A 17549-nucleotide genomic window follows, 5' to 3' on the forward strand; every position below is an offset into this window, starting at 1 on the left:
CCTCTCTGCAGAGCCTTCCTACCCTCAAGCAGATCAACACTCCCACCCAATGTAGTGTTTTCTGCAAATTTACTGAGGGTGCCTTCAATCCTCAGGTCCAGATCATCAATAAAGATGTTTAACAGGACCAGCCCAAAACTGACCCCCGGGGAACACAGGTAGCAACTGGATTTAGCTCCAGGTCTTTGGGTCCTGCCATCTATCCATCATTTTCCCTGCCAATGGCTACCCATCCAACCTGTGAACAGACAGTTTTTCTAGGAGAATGTTCTGGGAAACGGTGTCAAATGCTTCACTGAAGTCTAGAGAGGCTACATACACAGCCTTCTTCCACTAAGTGGATCACTTTGTTGTAAAATAAGATCAGATTCGTCAAGTAGGACCTGCCCTTCATAAATCTATGTTGGCTGGTCCTGATCCCCTGGTTGGTCCTGCATGTCACGGCACTCAGGATAATCTCTTCCATAACCTTGCCCAGAACCAAGGTTAGGCTTCATAGGCCTGTAGCTCCCCAGACCATCCTTCTGACCCTTCTTGTAGATGGACATTGCATTTACTAATTACCAGTCAGCTAGGACTTTTCTGGTAAAGCAGGTGTTTGTTTAACCCTGGTCAGCAGTCAAGCACCACACAGCCACTTGCTTACTCCCCACATCAACAGGATTAGGGAGAGAATTAGAGGGGCAAAAGCTATAAAACGCATGAGTTGAGATAAAAGTTTAATAGAGAAAAAAAAAAGCCATGGCACAGAAGCAAAACAAAACAAGAAATTATTTCATTCCTTTCCAAAGGCAGGCAGGTGTTCAGACATCTCCAGGAGATCAGGCCCACATCACATATAATGGTTACTTGGGAAGACAAAAGCCATCACTCCAAATGTCCCCCATTCCTCCTTTCCCTCACTTTATGTACTGAGCATGATGTCATATGGTATGGAATATTTCTTTGGTCAGTTTACATCACCTGTCCTAGCTATGCTTCTCCCAATTTCTTTTGCTTACCTCCTCACTGGCAGAGCATGAGACAAGGGGGGAAAAAAATCTTTATGATAAACATGACTTGGGAAAAACCCAAAATATCAGTGTGTTATCAATGCCATTCTCATTCTGAATCCAAAACTGCACTCTTAATAGCCCCTGAAATTAACACCATCCTAGATGAAGCCAGGATACCAGGACTGCTGGCAGATGACTGAAAGTGGTTTGGCAAGTTCTTTTGCAGTTCCCCCATTATTCTGGGGTGGACTCACAGACTTGTGAGTGTGTAATTTACGTAGCAGATCACTAACCATCTTCTCCTGGGTTATGGGGGCTTCACTCATCTCCTGACCACCAACTTCCAGCTCAGGGAGCCGAGTATACTGAGGACAACCAGTTTTGATACTGAAGGCTGAGGTAAAAAAAAAGGCATTAAGTACCTCTGCCTTTCCCCTGTCACTACACTACTGTCTGCATTCGGCAAACAGAGACACTCCTTGACCCTCTTTTTGCTGCCAGTATATTTGTTGTTTTTAACTGTAGTGGCCAAATCAAGTCCTAGTTGGGCTTTGGCCCTTCTAGTCTTCTTCCAACATGACCTGCAACATCCCTGTAGTCCTCCCAAAATACCTCACCCTCATTCCAGAGGTCATATATTCTATTTTTTTTCCCCCTAAGGTCAAGCATAAGTTCTCGGTTTAACCGGAGTGGTCTTTGTCCCTGACAACTTATCTTTATACACATGGAGACAGCCTGCTCCTGAATATTTAACAATCCATTTTAAAGCGCATACAGCATTCCTGGACTCCTTTGCTCTTCAGGACTCACAAAATCTCTGTCAAGCTATATCCAGGTCTTGTGAGACCCACCTGGTGCACAGCATCAAGCTCTAGGGCCCACAATATCAGAAGGACTGCTGGAGCACCAGAGGAAGCCATGAAGATGATCAGAGGGATGGAGCATGTCTCCTATGAAGACAGGCAGAGAAAGTTGGGGTTATTCAGCCTGAAGAAAAGAAGGCTCCGGGGGGACCTTATAGCAGCCTTCCAGTAAGTCTACAGGAAAGCTGGAGAGTGACTTTTTACAAGGGCATGTAATGATGGGACAAGGGGTAATGGCTTTAAACTTTTAGAGAGAATGTTTAGTTACAAGTGACAGTATACTGATATGATTAAATTATATTTATGTGGCCATCATAAACAGAAAAACAGAGAACTCTTCAATTCCAGAAGCACACTCTACATCATGGACTTTGTCCCTCAATATTTTAGCTCACAGAAAACATTAGTGTTTAAAAAAGTCCATCAGAAAATGCCACTTCATTAGGAAGTGTGTAAATACATCGGATTTCAAGAGGAAAATAAGAATATGCTAATTAGTTTCTGGAGGTGAGAGAGTCCCAAAGGCTTTCTTTGGCCTTGGTTTCAGTCCTCCTGAAGGTCCTGAGTTTCTAGGTTTAAACTGAAGCCCTGTTTGCCCTCAGAGCAGAACAGAGCTACCTTCAATCATATTTAAATGCAACTGCTGCCACCCTTTTTTCTCATTTGGCTTTCTTGATGGACATAGAGAGGAATTATATGTCAAAGAACCATGTTAGAAAACCTCTCTGTAGACACCTTAGGTTCGTGTTTCACTTTCATTATGGTTGTCAGTTCACAGAAGGATTAGGGAAGTCTCATTTGTCAGCAAGTGGATATTGGGTATGTGCTGGAGGCAGCAGTGCAGCCTAGAAATTCCTGGTTTGGGTGAGCTGTGGGTATGGATATCTTGATTAGTTTTAGAGTTTGCCAGGGTCTGGTTGATCCATAATATTGTTGTTCATGTAGAGTGAAGAAGGGCTCAATTTTACCAGTAGACTAACATGTAAGTTAGTCGTATTTTATACTACCTGTGCTTTAGCCCATAGACGAGCAATGGGAACAAGAGAAGTGTTGCCACCTTCTAGTCTCATGCCAGACAAATGGACAGAGGAGAGAATGTATTCCAATAAGTAGAAGAACAGAAACTTCAGAAAAAGTAATTAAAATTGATGGTGTTTGTAGCTGTATTTATTTACTGAACTGATACATTTTGCAACAGTCCTTCTATTACTTTGTTCCACAGACTGACTTTCTTTTGAATTCTAAGTCAGTATATGATTCCTGTAGGTAATGAAAGATGTAAGAGTTTGTGTTTATAATAGTAAAATGTTGCCCAAGCAATAATACACACTTTGGTTTTTTCCATAATTATAAAAGAGCTTTTATTCTTCTGAGGATAGTGCAAATGAAATACATTCATTCCAAGCCCCAAAAGTAATAAAAACACCACAATCTATCATAGAAGAAGGGGTCTCCCTTTGTAATACTAATTTCAGTGCTTTTCAAGTATCACTGCTATAAAGCTTGCAGTCCTGCAAGAAATGAAAAAAGTTATGTTTACAAAGATGAATTTAAACCTTAAGTCAAGGTGAAATTAAGAGTCTGTATCTGGAATTCTTTTAAAAAACTGTCTTGGTGGGATAGGAGTCCATACAGAAAGACACAAAACCTGATGGAAGAAATCACTGAAAAATCCTCTGTGTGTGTTTTAAAAGCTGTGAGGATAGGTGCTCTCCTAACCTGACAGCTTTTGGTGGATTCAAACACTGTATTAAATCCAACTCAGACCTTGAAAGGATTTTTATTTAATGTGTTTCTGTTTCTTCCTGCAATTCACACAAAATTTTCCAGTTTCAGTCCTTTTGTCTTGTTTCCTCAAAAATCACTTCAGCCTCTTCAAAATCCTAGAAAATGTCTGACCCTGTTCCTGACTGGTAGGTGAGGAAAGCTTAAGATTCACATATTAGGGCTGACCCAGTAAATACTACAGAAACTGTGAAACCTCTACAAACGCAAATTGTTCTCAAAATACAGAGAATTTGGATAAAGAAGAGCTGGTCTAGAAGGGCATGTTTCATAAGGATTTATAAGGCTGTTTCTGATCTCCTGAGCTGTGCTGTACTAGAAAGCATTGATATCAATGTGTTTTCAGTTCCTGGTCTTTGGTGTGGTGGGGGTTGTTTTGTTTTGGTTTTTTTGTTGTTTCATTTGTTTATTTTTTAAATTTGTTTTTTCTTTGTTCTCTTTGATAAAGCTAGGTTTTCTAATTAATTCATAGCTTAAGAAAAGTTTAGCCCCATGATGGTGCAAAAATTTCTTTTGACAGTTTTCCACCCAGAGTTGTGCTTAAATCTGAATTGTAGATAAGCAATAATCCTTTCTCCTGCGGACCCTAACCTTTCCCAAAATTTGTTTGGAACTGCCTTGGACATTTGAAAAGCAGATTAAATTTAAAGTTGATTATAAATAGAAAGAAACCAGAACTAAAATTTGCAATAGATCAAGAATGCAACTCAAACTCTGGTAAAACTCATTGTAATTAACTCAACAAATTGACTTCAGTGAACTCAGGATTCCTCAAAACAGTTGATAAGGTGGATATTGGGGACTTTTGAATTTTCCTGGCCAAGAAGGTAGGTGCAGAGTTCTTGGTGAGAAATGGATCTATATGGTTGTCACAGAGAGGTTTGAAAGGCTTTGTCTCTGCCAAAAATTCCAATTCATGTCACAGTATTCTGACATGCCTTCTTTGGGAGGACTTCTATGCCTGTCACTCAGTTATGTCGGATGCAGGAGTTCACACAAGCTTAGGTAAGCAGCAGGAAAAGATTGTCATGATCTTTCTTGTCAAGAGAGATGTAGGAGACAGTTTAGTTTTTAAGATGCATATAGAAATGTTTGACAACAATGTATGTACAAACATCCTGAATGGCTATTTGTGTTGTTTGGGTCATATGCTGTGTCATCACTTTAGGAGTGACTTCTTACACTAATAGAGATAGGTACTGTTCATGCACAAAACTCCTAGCCAAGACAGAAAGTTTCACAATATCCATCTGTAGCATGAATCCTGGCTTGACACAAAGCTCATTTCAACACCAAGATTAGCACAAGATGTAAGATCTATGCAATTTTTAACAACTAAATCTATACAGTGCCCTTGAGCTACGGCTCTGGCAGGAAGGGCCAAGGATCAGAAGTAGAGCATCCTTGCAAGGCTGAGCAGTTCAAATGGTTGCTGTAAATGATGCTCAGATCACACTTCCTCCCACATCTCTTGTGGAGCAGCTGGTTTTCAGGGATTCAGTAGTAATAAGCAGCTACTAGTGTCTGTTAAGCAATGAGTCTGAATACACAATTTAGATATGCTTCTCTACATATATTGATGCAGCAGGGACAGCTATAGCCAGATGGAAGAACTCTCCTTTTTCAGACTTGCTTGAAAAGTAAAAAGTGAGGAAGCTGTGGGAATTGAGACTGGGAAGTGAGAATTTGGAGTTCATCTACTAAAGAGCATACTGATGCATAAAAAGGTTGGAGAGGATAACCAGATAAAGCATTTTAAAAATAGAAATAAGAAAAAAGTGATGGTGGGAAAAGAGATCATCCTGTGAGTTCTTTGGATTCCCACATGTAAACACTTGTTAAATTTATATCCTTCCAGACTGAAATAGTTCACAGAACAACATATATGCAAGTCATTTAGAAGTTTGAGTTCTGCTGAAAATCACAGGGACAAGGACTGCTTTCAAGGACACTTGAAAATGTGCTCATTACCCATCTGTAATATTTTTTGCATCTCTCAGATTTTAGTGCAGGCTTTGAAGGAAAGTCTGGTTTCTGCAAGAACCCCACTGGTTGCAACTGCTGTCCAAAACACCGCTTCTGTATTACCTTCTAAGCATGTCCTTGTTCAGAAGAATGAGGATGTCTTCTCTAGGAGGCCATTGCTTTGTTTCATTAGAGGAAGGAAGAGCTTATTTGGTACTTGGCCACATTTTTGTTGTACTATCTGTCATAATTCTTCCTCCCATGTGTTTCCATTAATGCTGTCTGGGCAGTTATTTTTCCTTTCTCTCATTACACTAGTTTTATATGTGCAGAGAGCCTACAGATTTGGATGCAGTTTGACTGGATGGGTAGTGGTAATTAATAATGTACAGGGGGTGTCTTCAAAGTGTTTTTCTGAGAAAGGCTTTTGCATAAATGCTGAGTGATCTCTAAAAGACTTATTTCTAATTAGCTGTTGTGCAGTGAATATCTTGCAAATGGAGAAGAATGAAATTCCTGAGTTATGTAAATTTGCTGAATAACTTGAAGTAAATTATCATAATGGTCCCACCTAGCCTCACATTCTGTGAAATGTTTACAAATGTTTAACGTTTACCTTATCAAGGCATACCTGCTCCTCTTCTGAGCCAGAGGCAGGAAACTTGACTCATCCTTACAGGAAGAAAACTTCTAAGAGCTAGATTTGCTGTCTCAAGCATGGTACCTGGTATGCAGAAAGGACAGGACTTACTTATTTAAATACATCTTTATATCTGAGGCTTCTGAAGACATATAACACTCCTTCCCCCATAGTTTCTGTGCCATCTAGATACTTGTGAGACAGCTGGTATCAGGATGGAGTTAGGGTCTAAAGAAATAAAGATTTGCATGGCCTCCTTCATTCTCTGTGTACATGCTCAGCACCTGTTCCCATCTACTCATCTGCCCATCCCAGTTCTCTCTCCCAAAATTTCCTCCTGTGTGGCAAGATATTCCCATGTTGAGACCACAGGACAGTGGTTTTGAGCATGCAAATGGCAGTACTGCCACCTCTCTCTTCACTTTCCTCACTTTCTTCCCTTTACCGTCATGTCTAATTCAGTGGAGCCAGCTGTGTGCCATCACATCTGTGTCATTTATGCCTAGGGAAGGGAGGAACAAAAGATGGGCAACCTTCTTTACTCTCTGCAGAAAATAATCTTGTAGTGATACGGAAATGGTGTGAACAAAGTAGCAGGCATCCTGCAAAAGATGATGAACCCTGCTACAACCATCAGTTTTGGAGATAGGAGCCTCTGTGAAACTACTTCTCTGCAAACACACTTTTGCAGCTATCCCAGAAACCCATCATCATTCACATTACTTTCCTCTGTAAAGTCTCTGTTCCTGAAGATGTGCTTAGCTCTAAGAGGCCTAGAAAAAGAGCATTGGCTCTCCATGGGAAGTTTAAAAGTTGCATTTTCCTAAGAGTGACGTTTAATATCTGGCCTGCTAGTGAATAAGCATTATCAGGACAGCAGCAGTCCTGAGTTGCTACACAAAGTAGTGTTGCTAAAAGGCTTGAAGAATTTTCAAAGTCTACCATGGTGCTGAAGGAGGGGAAAGTTTGGACATGGGGATGGGGAAGTGAACCTTCTTTTTGAAAGGGAACACTGCCTGTTTGTGTAGAAACTTTTTCTCCCAGTGTTTAGGCTTGTTCAACAGTAATCCAAGTGTTTTAGATTGTAACCCAGAGTCAGGAAAGGATCTGGCACAAACCCATGAGATTTAAAATTCTGCGTCACACCAGCTGTCTGTTAACAGACAGAAGAGGTAGGTTGTGTTTGGGGGGAGGAAGATTGGAGGGGGAAACAGTAACAAGCAACATTTAGATCTAAAAATAGCAACAAATAGATTTACTCAGGCTTAGGGCTAGATGCAAATTCGTTTAGTGAATTTACGCAAACAGCTTGTCTGGCCTGATGAATTCCAGTCCATGTTTCCTGTCTTCATATTTCACCCAGAGTATGAAGAATGATTCCCCCCTCCCCATTTTCATGCATGCTATAACATCACAGAACCATCCTGCACAAGAAAAGCTCGACAGCTGACAGCTGGCTCCTACAGAATCTGCATATGTTAGTTTTACATGGTAGCGATGATTAAAGTACATGCTTGTTTCTTTCAGGGTCTAACAGCTTTTTGCCACTGGGAGAGTGGAATGCCTGCTACACAGTATTATGTACTTCATAATACATCATGGCACATCAATATTACATATATATGTGCTCTGCAAAGTTCTGCGTTGTCTTATTCCCAGTACACTTCTCGTTGATTCATTTTCATTACTTTCTTCTTAGTGAAATGAACAGCTAAATATAGCTAAAGGATGCCCAGTAAAGACTGTGTATTTCCTTTTCCTGAGACATTTTACTAGCAAGGAAGGGGCATCCCACTCGTTTCCATCCCAATCGGTTGTTGCCATGTAAACACACTGTGAAGCACGTTTATGCTCCAAACAGCAGCTGGAGGTATTCTTCCCTGTTGGCTCCTCTGATCCCATTGTGCACTAAGTGCCATATTGTCTTCCAGTGGGAGAGCCTACAGAATAAGCATGTTGAAGTACCAACCATCTTGTACTTTGCAGGTCATCACCCTTACTAATTTCAAAGCTAAAAGTTCCTTAAGTAATTTGTAGTGGCCAGCTAGATAGTAGAACTCAGGCTAAATATATATCTATTTTTCCAATAATAAATATGTGAAGGCCATATACTATAATGGTTTGACTTTTTTTTTACTTTTAAAGGATGAATACTAAGAACTGCTCTATATCCTTTTTAGACCATAGGACTTTATTTCCCTGAAATATACTTTCCTGTAACTGGATTTTTATGAGCCTGCACTTCTCTTGAGAATGTGATTTGCATGTATTACAAGAGAATTTATTAGTTGGGTGCTGTGAAAAAGAAGAATGAGCAGTAGATCACATTTTTTCAAAGGCTTAGATTTTCAGAAGCAGACTAATTTTCCTTTTTACTTCATATTTTTCTTCAACTGAATCCACACCAAATACAATAGCAGGAGCTTTTAGTTGTTGTGGTTGGTTTTCTTTGTTTATGGTTTTGGTTGTTTTGTTTCATCTTTTGCAATGATGGAAAACTGAGTAAATACAGAGAAAGAACCTCAAAATGTCAGTGGTTGTACTGGCCATGTACAAAATCTACATGAGTGAAATCATATTTTTAGTTTTTAAAACAAAGTTTGATGACTTCTTTTGTAGTTGAGAAGCCAAAAGCCCAGGCAGGTCTATTTTCCAATACAAAGCCATTTCACTAGTGGATTTGAATTTACTCTTCTCATTTGGTGGTACTGAAAACTTTGGTGATACAGCTGAAGCATTAAGTTGTCCCTGCAGTGTTTCATCTGCTCCTTGCAGATCCTTGTACCTCAGACTTGTGAAAAATGCAAATCACTTGTTTTTAAAATTGAAAAAATTTTAAAAATTTAAAAATTTTAAAAATTTAAAATTTTAATAGTAATAAAATGGTTATAAAAATAGTAATATAATTAGAGTAATAAAAGTTTGGACAATAAGGATTCAGGACAATACAAGACAATAAAAACAAAGAGTTACGGACAGTCCGGGTACCTCTTTCTGGGCAAAATAAGCCCCAAAAAGGACACACGTTAACAGACATTAACCCTTAAAACCAATGGCCTGTTGCATATTCATACATCTCATACATAATGCATAAATTCCATTCAAACAAAGAATTATGTATGGTCAGTGTCAACTTCTTCCTCTGAATCCTGACGGTGTCTTCAGGGCTGAACAAAGAGGGAAGTTAGTTTCTTTTGATAAGAGAGCAATAAATACTTTTTCTCTGAAAGATTTAGGTGTCCTGTGGCTGCTCTCTCAGTGGGAGTCCTCTCTTTAAAAAAAGTATCTTAGCATAGTTTCTATTTTAACATTATGTTATAACCTAAAACTATATTTAACACACTACTTAAGAAAATTAATACAGCATAACTTTCTAACATAACACATATAATATTAATTTTAATATTTGCAAAAAGCCAATCATAAAATATGCATTTTTCACAGACTGTCTTGCTCAAAACAATCCTTAACATACAGTATTCAATACAGATCAATTAAGTAAACCTTTCCTATGCTTTTTCTCCTCTTTCTGTATACATACTGTGTCATGGAAGAATACACTGAAGTTAGCTTTCTTCTTCTGATAGCTGGTGTTATTTATCAAAGTTTGAGCAAGCCACGATTGTCCTTTATTGAAACGAAGCTAAACCAATTATGTCAATCATTTTTATGTCAGTGGAAAATAAGATACCTTTTAGTATATCAGCTCTCACACTACTGCTGCAATAAAAGTATTATAATTGTATATAGTCCTGTCCAAGGTCAGTAGGCGGTTGATTTTACACTCACCTTGGGAGATAAGATCAAGACATGGGTCAAGTTTGCAGTGCCAAATAGTTCAAGTCAGTTGTATCTTTATTATCTGCAGGAACAGATCTCAAAAGCAACTCCCTTCTTACAAGTCTCCTTCCCCCTTCTGCTTTCCCCCTCTCCATTCTTGAATCCTGCTTTGCTAGGGAGCTGGTGCCCAGCACTCAGTGTGAAAAATGAAGTGCAATTAAAGATCATCAGGTCTCAAGACAGCATATACTATAATAATGTCATTAAACTCAGTCTACTCAGATAGTATCCATAACACCCATTTGTAATACCTCTAGGCTCTGTTTACTCTTTACTAAATGGTAGAGAAGGGATTTCAGCTCTCTTGGGCTTGTACTGCAGAAGAAATTCCTGACTGACTGTGACCACAGAGGTTATTTTGTAAGAAGAATTTAAACTCATTGCCTTTCCAGCTATGATTAGCATCTACTCAGTACACATATTAGACATGAAATGAGCAAGTAGGAAACTGGTTTCTAAGAGCCCTACAGTGGCAAAAGGTCACAGCTAAGCAGAGGCAGAACAAGAGACATCAATTGATCATAGGTACTAATGATTGCAATCATTTTTGTAGATGAAGCTGTGCATTTCTTTTTTGTTGTTCTTTAGAAAACTAGGTAGTTAGACAGCTAAAATCCAATGGTCAGCCAGATGAACTAACGTTTATTAAAATAGTACTTTCCTTGGACAAAATCAGACTATATTTTCTGGCTTTGAATTACTTACATAAATTATTTATTAACTGTGACCTGTTGGGTTCCTCACCTGTCTTGTTTCCATTTCTATTGAAATAATTCTACCAGTTTGAAGTTGTGAGCGCTTCTTTTCTTTCTGTACCTTCACCATGCATACCCATACTTGGAGCACACAGGCTTTTCTAATCTACTTCAAATGAGACAAGTGACTGCCTCATCCTCGCATGATTTCAGAATGTCCCCATATAGTTCAGGGCCCAATTTAAAATTATTTCCCTTGTTTTTAAAAAATTCCACATAAACCCTCCATCAAATTTTGAGTATCAGCTGAAATTTTGCCTTCTTTCTTCACCCTTCTTTCTTCTTACTGTTTCTTCTCCTCTGCTGTTAATAGTCTCTGAGATTGTATTGTTTTTAACCTAGCATATTCTGATAAACAGCCCATGTGGCAGAATTTTTTTTTTTTTGTTATTGACTGGAGTGTGAGTAAAGCAAGAAAGGGCATAATTCTGTTTAAACTAAAGAATTAAAAACCTGTCAGGAGCTGATGGCATTATACCATCAGTAAAATCTGGTCATCTCAACATATTTCTGAATTCTGGTCAGGGCTCCCATGGGATCCTGTGCTTTGCCTGATGCTGTAGTGTGTGCTGTGAGATTGGGGTTTTGTGAGTTGATTTATACTTGGTTATTAAAATAGGCTTTGTTAATGTAACATAAATGCACCTCTAATCCTGTGGTGATGATGATTATTTGGTAATGCACTGCATGATTGAGAATATTGAGCTGCTGGGAGAGAAGATTTTCAATTTATTTTAAGTGATCCTGTCAATCAGCTTGATCTCAGCCTCCTTTGGAGTGCTATACAGAGGGACAATGCCTACTCCATACTGCTATGCCACTGCGATACACGAGATGGCACCTGAGCTTGAGAGCTGGGAAGTGCTCTTAAATCCTTTTGTCTAGACATGGTCACCAAGGGAAAATTGTGGGAATTCTGGACCCATTAGCTGGAAGGGCATGGGGGCAAGAGCAGTAAACATGAATTGTGGTTGGCTCTTATAGAAAAAGGTAGTGGAAAGAGATCATTCAGAAAAAACATAGATTCACCAATCGGTAAAAAAAGGAGCAGAAAAAAATCTTCCAGATGTGACTTGTAGACAGACATTTTTCTCGTTTGCCAAATTTCATTGTTTATATTACTGTTGGTTTGCTAAACTACAAAGTAGGATTTTAGTAGCGTTATCTTAATACCAATTTTAATATCAAGAAACCCACCTCTGGCAGGAAAGAAAGGAAAAGGACCTGAGAGAATGTGTGTGTTATGATATGGATATTTCACTCCAGTAAGGTGGCTTTTTTCTTTCCAAATGAGTTGGTCATAGGAGCCCTGAAGGAAAGCAGAGATTATTAGCCCTAGCTTGTGTGAGCTATGGATGTTGTGGGATTCCACTATTAAAGGACATTATTGTGTGCTTTTGTTAACAGATGACTAAGCTTCCCCCTCATATCTTACAGATGCTAATTATAAAGCTTTTTAAATATAGGAGGAGAAATACCTCTTTCTCCTTGAGCCTATGAACAACTAATTTTAGCTTGCCAGAGCTTGTGGCAACTGTTTTCCTAAACAATCGAGGTTCCTCTGAAGAAGTAGCTTTTACAAAATGATCCTCTTCAGGCAGGAAGAACAATCCCTTTTCTCTTATCATGCTTTACAATGTCAGTGACAACACTAAGGGTATGGCACACAAGCTCTGACAAGGCTTGCTGCATCAGCTGAAGGAGTTAATGTACTGGTAGTTTTTCTTCTCTGCAGAGTGGGCACTAAGGAGTGTATTTCAGATGTGGAAGTACAAAATCTGGCATCTCTGCAAATGCCACCATTGTTGGCAGTTTAAGCCAAAAGGTTGAACTGAGGCAACTGATGCCCAGAAGTGTCCTCATTTCTGCTAGCTGGGCTGTGGGGGTGCAGACCTGTGGCAGGGCACCGCATACAAGGCAGCTGCTGGCAATAACTTTTTAAACAGTGTAGCAGATATATTTTTCACCAGTCCATTGGTGCCCTAAAAAGTTGTTGCCTTCTTTTTCACTAAGAAACACAGATCCAGCCTGAAAACACATGCTATGCTAGATCTAGGCCTGTGCACTCTCAGCTGGTGGTACAAAGAGAGCACAGGCCACTGAATTTTAGGGACTTCAAAAGATCCAACTGCTTTGACCAACTGTGTGTACTCTCTGAACTCATTGCAATGGCCAAGCAATACTGCTTTCCTGAGTTGGGTTTTCAGTGTTTTCCCCCAGCTGCCATGGGTCTGGATAGCGAGGTCCTGTTCAGCACAACCTGTCTGGGCCTGTACGCAACGCCCAGCCACAGGCAATCTTAGCAAGCAGTTGAGCTCTTAAGTGATCTCAGCTCTTAGATGATTTCTAGTTCTTTAGTGATTTCAGCTCTTTGCTTGCTAAAAGTGCTGTAGCAGCAGATGCAGGGAGAGAGAGGGGAAGTGCTGTATGAATTTCCACAGAGGCGTCCTTTATTGGCCGCTTCTGAGAAGGGGGATCAGTGGCAGCTCCTTCTGCCAAGCTGGGCAGAGGAGGGCGTTTATATAGGGTTTAGGAGTTTTGGAAATGGTTCAATGGTAAGGGTCGAGGCAAATATGACCTATAATTCTCTCTTACAGAGAGATAAGAAAGGGTCTGAGGGCAGAAGAGGGGTTTTTTGCTCCAGTCATCGTGACTAGGCACTTCCTATCTTAGGCTGCTGACTGCCAGGGAGGCCTTGCAGGCCCTGTGCCTGCTACAAAGCAAAACAAAACACATTAGATGAAGCCACTGTGAGTGTTGATTGTGAGCTTCAGCCTTAAAATTGAGCCATTCCACTGTCTCAGCAGCCTAAGGAGATTCTTCTGGTATTTCCCACCCTGAGCTGGGAAGTATCAACCTATTGATTCAAATACGTGCACCTTAGGCCATCAATCATGCATCCACCAGCTGGTGGCCTAAGTCTGATCACTGCAGTGAAGATAGAAGCCTGCAGAGCCTTTTTCCAAGGACAGATATAGCCCCTAATCTCTAGCAGATTGTGAGCAGAGTGTGAGATTAACTTTCAAATTTTAGTATTTATTTTCAAGGATGAAACTAGGCAAAGATCCTTCTATTACTTCTGCAGCACCCACAGGTTTATCCATATTCTGAAAAGGTGCCATTAATACCTAACCCTGTGGAATGAATGTGGAATAACACCATATTAACCAAACCACTATTTTGAGTAAAAAAATATTAAGTGTTTAGACAATTTTTCAGATGCTGTGTAGGTGTGAAATAGCAATTCATATAGCTAGTTGATATTATGAGTTGTATGGTTATGGTGCAAAACCAGGTTGGCTGACAGTTGCTTAATTCACCCTACCCCTCTGTCCTCACTTCTCTCTGTAGGTACTCAGTTGACTTATTCAACTGTCTCAGAAGACTAAGGTCTGTGAACATCACTACTAAATGCAGGCACAGATTTTGTGTATTTGTATTATATTCTCTTCATTTCCAGATTCCTAGATGCAGAGGAAGGGCAGGAGCATTTTTGCAAAAACTTGAATGTAGTGTTACTTGGGCTCAAGTCATGAATTGTTGCGTAAAACCCTATAGACTAAAACCACAACCCTGAAGAGATAATAAATTAATGGAAAAGTGCCTGAAGGGAAAATACAGGGAAAACCAAATTGGCTGATGATGCACTGGAATTAAATGGCAAAATCAGAAGCATAACCATGAGAACAGACAACCTTGAAGAAGTTGATGGGCATCAAAGCACAAAGACAAATTTTTTATATCTATTTATTTCAATGGGAATTGTGTCACCATACAGCATAGCAATCTACATCTTATTGAAGATTAAATACCTTCAAAAATCTGTCCTAATTTTATTTTGGGCCAGTATGCTATTTTTATTTCTCTGGTTACAAGAAGGATTCATCCTCAGAAGAGAAGATACTGAAGTAGTTGACTCAATATTTTTGTTAACTTTATGGTTTCTGAGTTTAAAAATTTCATTTTACCTACCACTTCAATTATAAAATATCTATCTTTAAGTGTCTTACTACTTTTTTTTTCCATTAGGCTCTAGCAGCCTTCTTGGACTAGGACTGACTCACTTCATACTATATTCATGCAAGTGTAACTGTATTAAGTTCAGTGAAGTTATTTTTAGTTTACACTGGTTGTATAGGGCCTATTTAGTGTGAGTCACTTGATAATTCTCTTCAGCATGAAAAAAACCCTTACTTTGTTCTAATTATTTTTTTTAGTGAAAGCTAAATATAAACCTCTGAATAATACATTCCACAGCCAGTAACAGAAATTGAATGGATGTGGCAGTCCGAGCATGACGGATGCAGTGAGAAAAGAAACTGAATTTACACAGATTTGGTAATATCAATTAGCCTCTTTTCAGGCATGAGCACAGGATGGCTCACAGATGTGGGAAGCTGTAACATTACCTCCTTTAAATCTGACTCATTCTTTCTCTCCTGGGAAAGAGTGTTTGTTCAAAAAATGAGAAGTCCCTTGCACTTGACTGAAAGTGTGCCTGTTTCCAGGTTTATTCTAGAGCACCTGCTAAAAGTAATTTCATGGATAGTTGTCTCTTCATAGATGCATCCTGGGACATAAGTCAAGATATCTTGTCCCAAGATATATAGTATTTTACAAACAAACAAACGAAACCCCTCATAAAAAAGCAACCTCAAAAAACAAACCAAAAAACCGTGGAAACCCAACCAAATCTAAATCCAGCCCCCTCCAGTTTCTCTTTGTTAATGCACACATGGTTGCTGATTCAAGCCAGTCTCTGATGCTGGCTGTGGTATTAAAGAAGTAATTTCTAATTCCTTTGTTTCCAGTGATCTCATTTAATGGAAGGCATGTCTAAGTGGTGGTTTGTAACCATAAAGAAGATAGATGTTGACACTGTGTTTCCAAAAACAAACTGAATTCTATATTTACAAAAAGTTACATGTTACCAACACCATTTTTTTTATAATGTGGTGAGTATCATTGTTAGACCTTGCTTTTTGAGATGCTGGAAGTTCAAGCATACAGAATTTTTTTCCGTGATATCAGAATTTGCTAATGGTGTTCCTTTTAAAGCATGTGCATGCAGTAGTGATATTGAATATATAAACAAGTGTTCCTCTAGTTATATTCTCTTCTTTGTAAATTGCAAATTCAGTCAGTGCTTGGAAAAGCAGTCAGTAACTTGGTGATTAGACTGCAGGTGTGAAAACAACAACAACAATAAAAAACTGTGTATAAGTTTTTAAAAATTTCTATTACTTAGGCAAATTCTTTTTTTTTTTCCTAGTACTGTCATCTGTAATAGTACAGCTTTCTAATGTATTAAAAGTATTCTTGAATGAAAGGAACATTAAAGGTGTAACTAAAGGTGATCAGAAAAGTCGTGCTATTAATCAAATATAAAGAACACCATTAGACTGGAGTCAATGAATTTTATCTTTGCTCAAATGTCTGAAAGAGAAACACATTATATAACATTATATGAAAGTCACTGACCAATGAAATTTAAATTAGTTCAGACAGTGTTGGAATGAACCATAAAAGCCTCTCAGGGGAAAAAATAAACTTGCAAATAATTTCATTTTAAAACTTAAACAAATTTGTATTTCTTGGGAATAAAATCTTCTAATTAGTGTGCATTAGACTGGCCAATCAGATGGCCTATTTTTCATCAGGTTTTTTTGCCAGAAAACATAATAAAATTCTTTATTTGTTAGAATATAAAGTTCCTAATATACATTTTTCAAAACAAAAGTTCTACTTTTCATCCTTCTGAAATGAAAATAAAGAATTTCATAGAATAAGATTTGTCCAGTTGCATTTCTGCTTTTATGTGTCAACATTCTTAATGTCAGTAAGCTATAAACTTGATACTGCAATGAATATTTTCTCTTTTACTCCTTTGCATAATTTCAAGTTTAAATAAGTAATTCTTCACACAATAAATTGTAAATAAAATATTTTTTAAAGTAGCTATTTAGTATTTTTATGATTCCGACATGGTCAGAATATAGAAGTGGGTATAACCACAAGTGCAATTTGTAAAGGCATTTGTTGGATGAAACATTTTACAGTCAGGAGACATTATTCATGGCTCTTGTTAAGTAGAAAATAGCACTACATTCCATTTTGCCATGTTTCCTATTTGTAAAATAGAAAGTTACTCTTTGTTTGGGTTTCTTAGGCCCACCCTAGCTACAATTTTCCATCTACAGTAGTATCAGAAATGAAAGTAAACTTGATGCTAATAGCCATACATCTATTTTAAAAATATTTATTTGTCAAACAACATTGAAAATGCTGGGAATGTCTGTTAGTGTATTGCTAAATCACAGTCCAAATTGAAAATTGTTTCATTCACTACTTGTGAAGTTTAACTATCATTAATTTTACTTTAGAACATAAAAGCAGAACTGAGTTCAAGTAAATTAATGCCATATTTTGCCAGCCTCTGTGCAAAGCCTTTGGAAACAGGTGCAGAAACAGCAGCTCACAGACAACATACAGTGCTGATACACCCCTGTAGGTAACTGTATAGCTACATAGACAGCTATACAGAAAGGCATGTATTGCCTTTTTGTGTATTGCCTTACTCTGTGCATTGGCAGCCTGTGTCATTGCCTGCTGCTGAAGACAAAATCCACCATGCTAAGAGGTGGCTAAGTAAGAGGTAAGTAAGAGGTTTACAGCCTTTGCTGTAATTGATGTGGTGTGAGTATTG

General features: G+C 38.5%; 1 protein-coding gene across 1 annotated transcript in view; it reads left to right on the forward strand.

The window, feature by feature from the left end:
• The window catches only part of PDE1C (phosphodiesterase 1C), a 289933-nt gene that overhangs the window by 113868 nt on the left and 158516 nt on the right, over nucleotides 1-17549 (forward strand). The window lies entirely within an intron of this gene.

Source organism: Molothrus ater, chromosome 1 (assembly GCF_012460135.2).
Source record: "Molothrus ater isolate BHLD 08-10-18 breed brown headed cowbird chromosome 1, BPBGC_Mater_1.1, whole genome shotgun sequence".
Taxonomy (NCBI): domain Eukaryota; kingdom Metazoa; phylum Chordata; class Aves; order Passeriformes; family Icteridae; genus Molothrus; species Molothrus ater.